The following is a 12031-nucleotide window of genomic DNA, read 5'->3' as shown; positions in this document are numbered from 1 at the left end:
TTATTTTTACTTTCGCAATTCATTTTCGTTTTGATTTTGCATAGGACTAAATCAGTTCCACAATGAGACTCATTATGGAATATAACCGGGAGATTACTGCGTTTTTAGTAAACATTTTACCTGTAATGGGATATTTGATAACAACAAATCATTCTGTTATAGCTGTGAATTTAAAAGCGATTCATGAAATTTCCTACAGTTCTGGTGATATTTTCATGTATCTTACTTGTTGACATTTAAATTATATTCCCATACAGACACATACACACACACACACACACACACACACACACACACACACACACACATATATATATATATATATATATATATATATATATATATATATTATATATATATATATATATAAATATATGTGCGTGCGTGTGTGTGTGTGTGTGTGTATGGGACTAATAATAATAGTAATAATAATAATAATAATAATAATAATATTCAGCCCGCAGCCAAGCAGCCATCATAATGCAGCTCCCCATTCACTAGCTAATGAAATGGCAGCGGCACGAACCCCCCCCCCTTCCCTGCAATAAACTCTACGGGATATACCAGAAAATGTGACTACCACACTGGAATTTTTTACCACCATTAAAAATCCATTCGGCTTTGACTATTACATAATTGAGATATGCCAACCTTCGGTGCGTTGCCCCTAAAGTTTAAGCACAAAACGAGAGAACAATAATTAGAAAAATAGAGAAGAACCTGTATAAAATCAATGCAGTTGAGGCAGCAATCACTTTTAATAAAACATGTTTAAAAAGTGGGTTTACTTCCAGAAAACAAAAATAATAATAATAATAATAATAATAATAATAATAATAATAATATAATAATAATAATAATAATAATAATAATAATATAATAATAAGAAGGACACGATCAGGAAAGAATATATGCAGAGACTCAAGGCGATACTCAAGTCAAAACTCAACGGCGGAATATGATAAACGCCCATAAACACATGGGCATGCCCAGTAATCAGATACAGCGCAGGAATAGTGGAATGGACGAAGGCAGAACTCCGCAGCATAGATCAGAAAAACCAGGAAACAAATGACAATACACAAAGCACTACACCCAAGAGCAAATACGGACAGACTATACATAACACGAAAGGAAGGAGGGAGAGGACTACTAAGTATAGAGGACTGCGTCAACATTGAAAACAGAGCACTCGGGGCAATATCTGAAAACCAGTGAAGACGAGTGGCTAAAGAGTGCATGGGAAGAAGGACTAATAAAAGTAGACGAAATAAGACCCAGAAAATATACAGAGACAGGAGGAAAGACAGAAAGAACACAGGACTGGCACAACAAACCAATGCACGGACAATACATGAGACAGACTAAAGAACTAGCCAGCGATGACAATTGGCAATGGCTACAGAGGGGAGAGCTAAAGAAGGAAACTGAAGGAATGATAACAGCGGCACAAGATCAGGCCCTAAGAACCAGATATGTTCAAAGTACGATAGACGGAAATAACATCTCTCCCATATGTAGGAAGTGCAATACGAAAAATGAAACCATAAACCACATAGCAAGTGAATGCCCGGTACTTGCACAGAACCAGTACAAAAAGAGGCATGATTCAGTGGCAAGCCCAGCCCTCCACTGGAGCTGTGCAAGAAACATCAGCTACCTTGCAGTAATAAGTGGTACGAGCACCAACCTGAGGGAGTGATAGAAAACGATCAGGCAAAGATCCTCTGGGACTATGGTATCAGAACGGATAGGGTGATACGTGCAATAAATAGACCAGACGTGACGTTTGACTGACAAAGTCAAGAAGAAAGTATCACTCATTGATGTCGCAATACCATGGGCACCAGATGTTGAAGAGAAAGAGAGGGAAAAAATTGATAAGTATCAAGATCTGAAAATAGAAATAAGAAGGATATGGGATAGTGCCAGTGGAAATCGTACCCATAATCATAGGAGCACTAGGCACGACCCCCCCAAGATCCCTGACAAGGAATTCTAGAAAAAAAACTAGAGGCTGAAGTAGCTCCAGGGTCTCATGCAGAAGAGTGTGATCCTAGAAACGGCACACATAGTAAGAAAAAGTGATGAATCCTAAGGAGGCAGGATGCACCCGGAACCCCACACTATAAATACCACCCAGTCGAATTGGAGGACTGTGATAGAGCAAAAAAAAAAAAAAAAAAAAAAAAAAAAAAATAATAATTATGTTTTGTTAAAGAGAATGGTAGCATCAGTGGAATTGATTATATACATGGTCTTCTCAATTTTTTTTATCATTTTCTTCTCGTCAAGGCTGATATTTGCTAACAACTGGCCGATGTTCATAGTGTGGATAAGGATACGGTTTCTAGAAATATTAATTTATTCATATGCTAGCTAAAAGTGGCGTCTAATCACCGCAGAGTTCACAAGTTGCAGTCTGGAAATCAGGATTGGTCGTTTCTCGTGTGCAGAATCTCCTTTGTCTTTCCCTAAGGGCGTAGCGGTATTTACAATGTCCCGGATACTCTGTCTTGTAAAAACTGAATTCTCATCGGCTGGATCAGAGGATGAAGTCCCTGAGTGAAGCCGTCTCCCACAGGTGGATGCTCGCACTGGTCTTCGCGTGCAGGCGTTGGAGACTGGGAGGGTAGTGATGGGAAGGTCACTTCCGGTAGATGGGGGCACCACCTGATTGGTCTTTTCGATCGGGTCTTGGGTGCTGGCGGGCGGCGCCTTAGAACCACCGTCAGGAGGAGGGAAGTCTCTTGTGTGGTGTTGAGGCTAGGTCTCTCCATTCCGATGTGTAAGGCCTCCAGGAGGTAGAGGCGGCGGTGGTCTGTCGCCTTATCAGTAATTCCGATGATTAAAGATGGCACCTTCCTGAGCGTGGCAGGATATCCTCTTGGAAAATGGCATTGTGATCATACCAATGTAGGCGCCGGGGCATTCTCGGACAAGGAATTTGTATTGGTAGACAACATTAGTTTTCTTCAGAGGGTCCTGCACCTCGGCGGCTGGATTGTTTCTCATGATCAGGCCACTGGTCTTCTTGCTTTTGTAACAAATTACCAGTTTAACCTTCTTCTCGGGCTCGCTCGTTTTCTATGTATTTTCGGTGGCGTCTTCATGGGCGGCGAGACGAGGCTCCTGCTGATGCCGTTTATCAATACTTCTTCGTATGCATTTTGTGATGTCCCGGTTGGAAAACCCATTGTTAATGAAAACCGGGCAGCGCACTCTAATTCATTGTGTCCTTCCAAGAACAGCAGTGTGAGAGCTCTCCTGATGAAGGCGCTGATCGCAGTGAGCTTATATGTCTTTGGACACACTCTCGCCGTTCAGGCACATGCCCCGGTTCGTGGGCTTCGTATATACTTGAGTTACGAAGCGCTTCTCTTGTTGCCCGACGAAGACCTCAAGGAAGGGAGGCGTTGAGGGTGAAGTTGGGTCTACTGTGGTCGTGGAAGGTTTGTCGCAGGAGCTCAACTTCTTCCATCGTACTGGCGCTTATGAAGGTTTCGTCAATATACCGGACATCCAGTATTACAGAAAAAGAGAAAAGAATTACACGAAAACCTAAGTTAGTACGATAGGTTTCTTAGGTCTATTACTCACTAATAATAATAATAATAATAATAATAATAATAATAATAATAATAATAATAATAATAATAATAAGAAGAAGAAGAAGAAGAAGAAGAAGAAGAAGAAAATAATGATTACCCCCAAACATTACCATGCCAATTTCTATTCCAGCGTGACGCTTAACCACAATACGAGAGGAATGAGAGAACGAAAACGGGATTATGAAATGCTCATTTTTTTCTTTCTTTTAATTTTGGAATTCAACGAACAGCCGTCCGTCCGTGTGTGTGTGTGTGTGTGTGTGTGTAGTGGCAAGAATTCGGATGCCCTTGTAAGTAAATTGGAGAGAGAGAGAGAGAGAGAGAGAGAGAGAGAGAGAGAGAGAGAGAGAGAGAGAGAGAGAGAGAGAGAAATTTTTCCTCTCGGAATGAATTTTATAGCTCCGTGAGAGACAAAGGGACGCATTTGGAAAAGGACATTGGAATGTCCTATCATTCCATGAAGTCTTGCCTAATGGCTTAAGCTTTTTACTGTAGAACAAACTACCATTATGCAACTGCTGATGAGAATTCATCTTAGGTGATTTCTAGGGTCTAAGGTCTCATCTAAATAAAAACGAATTATTTTGAAGGCCTAATACGGAATTTCGTCTTTAGCTCTAAGTATATATTAATTTCGAGTTAGGTATGAAGCGCTGACAACTTTAAGTCGCCTCATGTCCTCGAGGGCCATCTACCAGATGTGTTGAAGGGATTGATAGGCTGGTGTGGGACTCCGGACTCCGCCCCACCAGCGAGATATTTGGGAACCATAGCCAAAGTATACTTATCATTTGTTTAAGGAACGACCACGTAAGGTAAGACATGAGAGAGAGAGAGAGAGAGAGAGAGAGAGAGAGAGAGAGAGAGAGAGAGAGAGAGAGAGAGAGAGAGAGAGAGAGAGAGAATATTATCTGTACGTCTAGGAGGCAAGGAATCGCCGTCATAATCTATTAGGGAACAAGCGCAGACGATCCAAATTCAAGCGAATTAATTTCGCGACAAGATGCAAACCGTCTCCCGATTACAACCATTTATTCCTGTGGCTGCAACCATTAAAGGTTTAATACAATTGCCAATGGTTTGTCTGCTGAATGTTGCAAGATAAAGCCCCCTAACAAACTTTGTGACAATTGCTGAAATAATGTTTGATAATTAACCTCAATTTTAGGACGGTAAAACTTTTCACATTTTCCATTAAATCTAAATCAACGTTAATGAGATGAAAGTCCAGTTAGATTCGACTTTGCACACACTATTGGTGGAGACTAGTTCCAGGTAACCCTTTATAATTACGCTAAACTATTCGTAGCATATGTATTTAAACAATTTGCCAATTACCAACGTGATCCACATCCCATTTGTCAGGTGAGTTTAATTACTGAAATAGTTGCAATTACAATATCCATTTAGACGAAAGCGTCGCTTGTAATAATTGGGTTGTTTGGAATTCATGAGATTTTTTCTCGATTATTCGAAGTGAAGTAGGTGTTAAGGAGCCTAATAAGGTTAAATACTTCTATTTCTTTCGAAATGTTTTGTTAAACTAGTTTTTAGTAATGAATATATATATATATATATATAATATATATATATATATATATATATATATATATATATATATATATACATACATATATTTACATATATATTTACATGAATATCACTTTCAGTAACATCATAAATTTCCAGCTTCAAAAGTTATCAACACAACAGACCAGGATGAGGTAAGGAAAGTATCAAAGTATCATCTGTAATACTGCCAAACTCGTAATTTTTCAGTAGGATTTCTATTATTTCCTGTTGATACTATCAAATCATATTTCTAAAAGCATAGTCTTTCAGGCCGTTACTGTAGAGTTGTAATGTAGATAGTAGTATGAGACTCAGATTCCGTAATATCTCTGAGCAAAATGACTTCAGAAGTTTGGAATTATTATTATTATAATTATCATTATTTTTTTGTCTATCACAGTCCTCCAATTCGACTGGGTGGTATTTATAGTGTTGGGTTCCGGGTTGCATCCTGCCTCCTTAGGAGTCCACCACTTTTCTTACTATGTGTGCTGTTTCTAGGATCACACTTCAGCCTCAAGTTTTTCCAGATTCCTTTTCAGGGATCTTAGGATCGTGCCTAGTGTTCCTATGATTATGGGTATAATTTCCACTGGCATATCCCATATCCTGGTTATTTCTATTTTCCCATGGTATTGCGACATCAATGAGTGATACTTTCTTCTTGATTTTGTCAATCAACGTTACGTCTGGTCTATTTGCACGTATCACCCTATCTGTTCTGACACCATAGTCCCAGAGGATCTTTGCCTGATCTTTTTCTATCACTCCCTCAGGTTGGTGCTCGTACCACTTATTACTGCTAGGTAGCTGGTGTTTCTTGCACAGGCTCCAGTGGAGGGCTTTTGCTACTGAATCATGCCTCTTTTTGCACTGGTTCTGTGCAAGTGCCTGACATTCGCTTGTTATGTGGTGTATGGTCTAATTTTTCATATTGCACTTCCTACATATGTGAGAGATGTTATTTCCATCTATCGTCCTTTGAACATATCCGGTTCTTAGGGCCTGATCTTGTGCCGCTGCTATCATTCCTTCAGTTTCCTTCTTCAACTCTCCTCTCGGTAGCCATTGCCACGTGTCACCACTGGCTAGTTCTTTAGTCTGTCTCATGTATTGTCCGTGCATTGGTTTGTTGTGCCATTCCTCTGTTCTGCTTGTCATTCTCTGTATATTTCTGGGTCTTCATCTACATTTATCAATCCTTCTTCCCATGCACTCTTGAGCCACTCGTCTTCACTGGTTTTCATATATTGCCCCAGAGCTCTGTCCAAATTTGCTCTTGGGTGTAGTGCTTTGTGTATTGTCTATTCTGCGAAGTTCTGCCTTTGTCCATTCTACTATTCCAGTGCTGTATCTGATTACTGGCACTACCCATGTGTTTATGGCTTTTATCATATTTCCTGCGGTGAGTTTTGACTTGAGTATCGCCTTGAGTCTCTGCATATATTCTTTCCTGATCGTGTCCTTCATCTCTTTGTGTTTTATATCCTCTCCTTCCATTATTCCCAGGTATCTGTATCCCGTCTCATCTATGTGTTTGATGTTGTTCCCATCTGGTAGCTTTATCCCTTCAGTCCTTGTTACTTTGCCCTTTTGTATGTTGACTAAGGCACATTTTTCTTTTCCAAACTCCATCCTGATGTCCCGAGATAAAATCCTTACAATTTGGATTAGGGTATCTATTTCTTTGATGATCTTACCATACAGCTTGATGTCGTCCATGGCATCAGATGGTTAATTCTGTTGCCTCTTTTTTGAGCTGGTACCCAGCATCCATCTTCTGCAGTACTTTTGTCATGGGAATCATGGCTACTACGAAGAGTAATGGGGACAGTGAGTCACCCTGGAAGATCCCTCTCCTTATACTAACCTCTGCTTGTAAGTATTGTATTCCAGTTGTGCATTGTATTTTTGAGGGAGCTAATGGTGTTTTCCTCTGCCCCATATATTTTCAGGCATTCTATTAGCCATGTGCGTGGTATCATGTCGAAGGCTTTCTTATAGTCTATCCATGCCAAGCTTAGGTTGGTTTTCCTTCTACTACTGTTCGTCATTACCATTTTGTCTATAAGATGCTGGTCTTTTGTGCCCCTACACTTCCTTTTGCAGCCTTTCTGTTGGTGGGGGATGGTGTTTGTATCCTCTAGGACTCTAGGTAGTTGTATAGCCTTTCGCTGATGATACCTCTTAGTAACTCCACATTATTGGTAGGCAGGATAGGCCTGTAGTTACTGGCTATATTTCCCTTACTCTTGTCTTTTTGTACTAAGGATGTTCTTCCTGTGGTCATCCATTTGGGCGCATGGTGATTTGTGCTACAATGCTGGAGTTGTTCTGCTATTCATGGGTGTAGAGCCGTAAAGTTTTTGAGACAGTATCCATGGACTTCATCGGGACCTGGGGCTTTCTAGTTGGGCATTTTCTTTAGTTGGTGTCTGGCTGTGTCTGTCGTGATGTCAGTGAATCTCCCTGTTTATTCTTCCTTGACTTCCTGGAACCATGTTGGCTGCAAAGTCTTTTCTGGTTGGTTCTTAGCCTTTTTCTGACATCTCTTTCAGTTTACTTGTCAGACCTCATCACCATGATTTGCTTTCCGGGCGCCTTTTCCAAACAGGTTGCTGTTTTGGTTTCTGTTGGGTTGGCTGTGCTAGTGGTGTTGGTGTTCGTATCTCCACCAGTTCTGCTACTAATCTTGCTCCAGCATATACCAAGTTATTTGTTTCTGTGATACTGGTGGCGTGTATTGTGCCCATCATTTCATTGACCTCACTTCGTTTTCTTCCCTTAATTTCTGGTTAATGTTGAGGCTTTCATGGAGGGGATCTTTGTTCTCTCTGTATCTGGCTCCATCCATTGTCTAATCTTTTGATACCCATTCTGTTCTCTGTTACTTCGTTGTGTCGTGTTGTTTGTTGTACATCATCATCCTTGTCTTCTGTTGGGGAGAGCCAGTTCTTTTTCTTTATGTTCCTTACTTGGTCTGCTAGCCTCTGCTCTGTTTGGGGGTGCTATTCCTCTCATTCCAGATGTTGACCAACCTTCTTCTATATCCTCTCTGCTTTTGATGTAGCATCTCCATATTTCCTTATTTTCTTCTCTTGTCCATTCTTCCTCTGATTTGCTTCTGTAGCTCCAGTTTCTGGCTGTTGGTTACTGTCGTTGTGGTGGTCAGTTGCTGGATGACGACCTCCAAGTACCTCACCGTCTTCCCCTTCAATTGGGCTGAATAAGTGGCAGCCAGACAAAGCTCCTCCGTTGCCAGAGGTTCCATTTACGTCGTAGTCGTTTAATCTTTCATTTCTTTCCATCATTGCTGAGTTTTGCTATTTAACCCATAGCTGGACCCTACCCCATCAGGAATAGGTACTCATTTACAGCAGAGTAGACTGAGGAAATTATGGTAAAGATCCTTCCCAAGGAATCAACGCTGAGGAGAGCGGTCACCCATCCAACGACTGACCAGCTCCAATGTTGCTTAACGAGTCCATTGACGACCTAACCCTCTCTACCACGGCGCCCCATTTTTATTATGGTTATTATTATTATTATTATTATTATTATTATTATTATTATTATTATTATTATTATTATTATTATTATTTTTATTATTATTATTATTATAGTTTACAGATATTGATCATGAATAGATAAAGCGTTCCGTATCCACAGGCATCTCAGAAATTTAACAAAAACAAAGTTGTAGATACTTTATATTATCATTATTATTATTATTATTATTTATTATTTGTTTATTATATTATATTATACTAACACTTATGAATAATAAATCACTCCCTATTACAAAAATAATCGCAGAAATTAAACCGAGAAATAAAGTGGTCTTTCAGAAAGGCCCAGAAGGAAATCAAATTCGCAAACAGAGAGTTCATTCGCTCTCAGGGATTCTAAAAATGGCCGAACTTTTATGTCAGTTTCGACTCTTTTTCTTCTTCTTCTTCTTCTTCTTTTTCTCTTCATCTTCTTCTCTCGAGCGTTCACGTCAGGACAAGGAGTGTCAAAGTTGATTGCAGAGAACTGTGATAAATATGGAATTATTCCAGTTCATTATTCCAATACATTATTACACTGCATTATTTGCATACAGTACGGAATAATAAAGAAGTCTGTGAATGAATATGAAGAAAATCTATTTTATGTCGACACTACCATGTTTCTCCCTTCTTGACTTTGGCATTGGCCGCAAGTCATAATGCAATCAAACAAACAACCAAATTTGAATCCAAATCAGAAAAGCAAAGAATGGAAACTGAGGTAAATTCGAACCCCAAGCAACGAAATAATACAAGAATGGGAAATGAATAACAAATTTAAGCTCACAGCACCAAACAATTTTAGTAAAGATAAGAATAACTTTAGATCGTTTTAATATTGATGTTCAATTGAATACATATATGTTCTAGGGACATTTTGAATCTATGTACATCAGATCAAACTTACTCTTTATGATTGATAAAATTCACCCGTAGAAATTAAATCACTGATTTTCCGATCATAACCACAGTTTTTATCATTTCTGATACTTTTAGATTTAAGTGAGACATCTGTCATTTCATTGACCAGACGTGGAAAATATTTTAAAACTTTATATGTATGAACACAGATTACTTTTTTATGTCGTTCTGATTATGAATTTACGAATGAAAACTACTAACAAATTCAGAGAACATTCTCATTTTACCATTGACCAAATCAGTCATTGTTTTAAATCTATTTCTGATCCTCCTACGCCGATTATCGTCGCCCGTTTAGGAGATGAGTCAGTTTAGAGAACAGGCATATAACACACATTTTAAAACATCCGCCGAACTTACTACTTAGATGAGGAGGTCTAAAGGTAGGTTTACACCTACGCACTTTTCTGTAGCGGGCTGTTACGGCGTGGGACCGCAAGAAACCGCACGAAAATTGACGCGGTGGGCAGAAAAAATGACTGTGATTGGGCAGCGTGCCACGGACCCGTGCAGTGTGTTACGGGCATATTACGGCGTGTTGATGCGATGAAGTTGCGGTGTCTAGCGCAGTGTTACGGCGTTGATGCGGTTTTATGGTGCGTGTTGATATGCCAGGGCATGCCCTCTTGCGGCTTCGTTACTCCGTGTAGCGGTGTGTTGCGGGTAGCTTGCTGTGTTGTTGCGGAGTGCGCGCACATGTGCACAAGACATGGAACGGTGCATGATTGTTGCACATGTACCGTGCCACACCGTGCCGGATATGAACCTTGGGTATATATAGAGGCCTGCCAAGCACATCCTTCATTCCACGCCCACCCAGCATGCAATGTGGACCTCCACAGCCTCTCACCCCAGGAGACCCAGAGATTTTTGGTAGCTGTCCTGTGTCTCTGTGCAGTCCAGGTCATTGGCGGTTGAGAAGACGATCTACAGTGCCACACCCGCCTACACAAATACGCAGAAAGGACGGCAGGGCAGGGCGGATTTGGTATCGAAAATCCTTTCCAGTAATAGTTAATGGCCCGTAGCGAAGAGAAATTAAGTAAATTATAAACCTTTTATGAGGTTCTTATATAATTGCCTAGAGAGTCCCGTGAAGATTGATGAAATGTATACAATTTCCGATTGCTAGTGAATCCAATTTTATCATTTTATTGTTTTGCCAGTTTATTCCCCTTATCTTTTTTAAGGGGGAATACTTTCCTAAGATTCCAAAAGGCACTGATATAAATGCATTTTGAGGGACTATTAGCATGCTCTGCATTGCATGAAAAAGTTTCGGAAATAACTCAGTTTACAGCGTGGCAAGGCGAGAAAAGAATGAACTTCCTCTTCATTTTTTAATGGAGAGTGAGCAAAATTATTTACCTCGATTGTTGGGTGCTTGCTTTAGCGTTTTTTCCAGTGAAAGAAGTGCATGCATCTGATTTCTGAGTGTACGAGGTAGGCTGATATATCTCCATTGTCCAGTGCTAGTTTGAAAATGGACAGTCCGTTTAATTTAATGAGTATCATATACTTTATATTTAATTTGTCAGTTTTATTTAACAGATTCCTGAAATCGTTGATTCTTGCACCATATTACCGTTCCATACGGGTTCCTTTGTGTGTGTGAGAGAGAGAGAGAGAGAGAGAGAGAGAGAGAGAGAGAGAGAGAGAAAATGCGATAATAACAGAAAGGCTAAATCTTTCATCGTGATATAATTATATTGCATATTATATAGACGGCAAAATCCACGAAGGAGATTGAAACAATGGAGTGCCGCAGTAAGGTCTTTCGACTTCTCAGTAAAGGACGAAAAGTCGAAAGGCCTCGCAGCGGTTCTCCATTGTTGAACTTTCCTTCGTCGATTTTATCTTTATTTATACAATATTTAACACGTTTCCTATTTTTCTATGACGTGTGGCTAAAGGCGCTTCACTGTAAGTCCTGATTTCTTGTTCCAAGGTTCGCGCCAGGGAGCCGACGAAATAGTTATCAACTAAATATTCTCCTTCGGTTAACACACATGAAAATATATATTAATTCACAGGTAGAGCGAATTAGATATTAAAGGACATATTGTAGCTTAATGCATATATATATATATATATATATATATATATATATATATATATATATATATATATATATATATATATATATATATATATATATATATATATATATGTGTGTGTGTGTGTGATGTGTGTGTGTGTGTGTGTGTGTACACGAGTATGCAATATAAATATGTCATGATCAAAGATTTAGCCTTTCTGTTATAGCCTTATTCTCTCTCTCTCTCTCTCTCTCTCTAGGATGGTATTTTAACTCTGATAAATTTGAATCAATAAATTATGGAGACAGAGAAAGAAAGCTATATGCATATAAGGGAC

This window comes from Macrobrachium nipponense, chromosome 3 (genome assembly GCF_015104395.2).
Source record: "Macrobrachium nipponense isolate FS-2020 chromosome 3, ASM1510439v2, whole genome shotgun sequence".
Lineage (NCBI taxonomy): Eukaryota > Metazoa > Arthropoda > Malacostraca > Decapoda > Palaemonidae > Macrobrachium > Macrobrachium nipponense.
Note: the sequence above shows the minus strand (reverse complement) of the source record.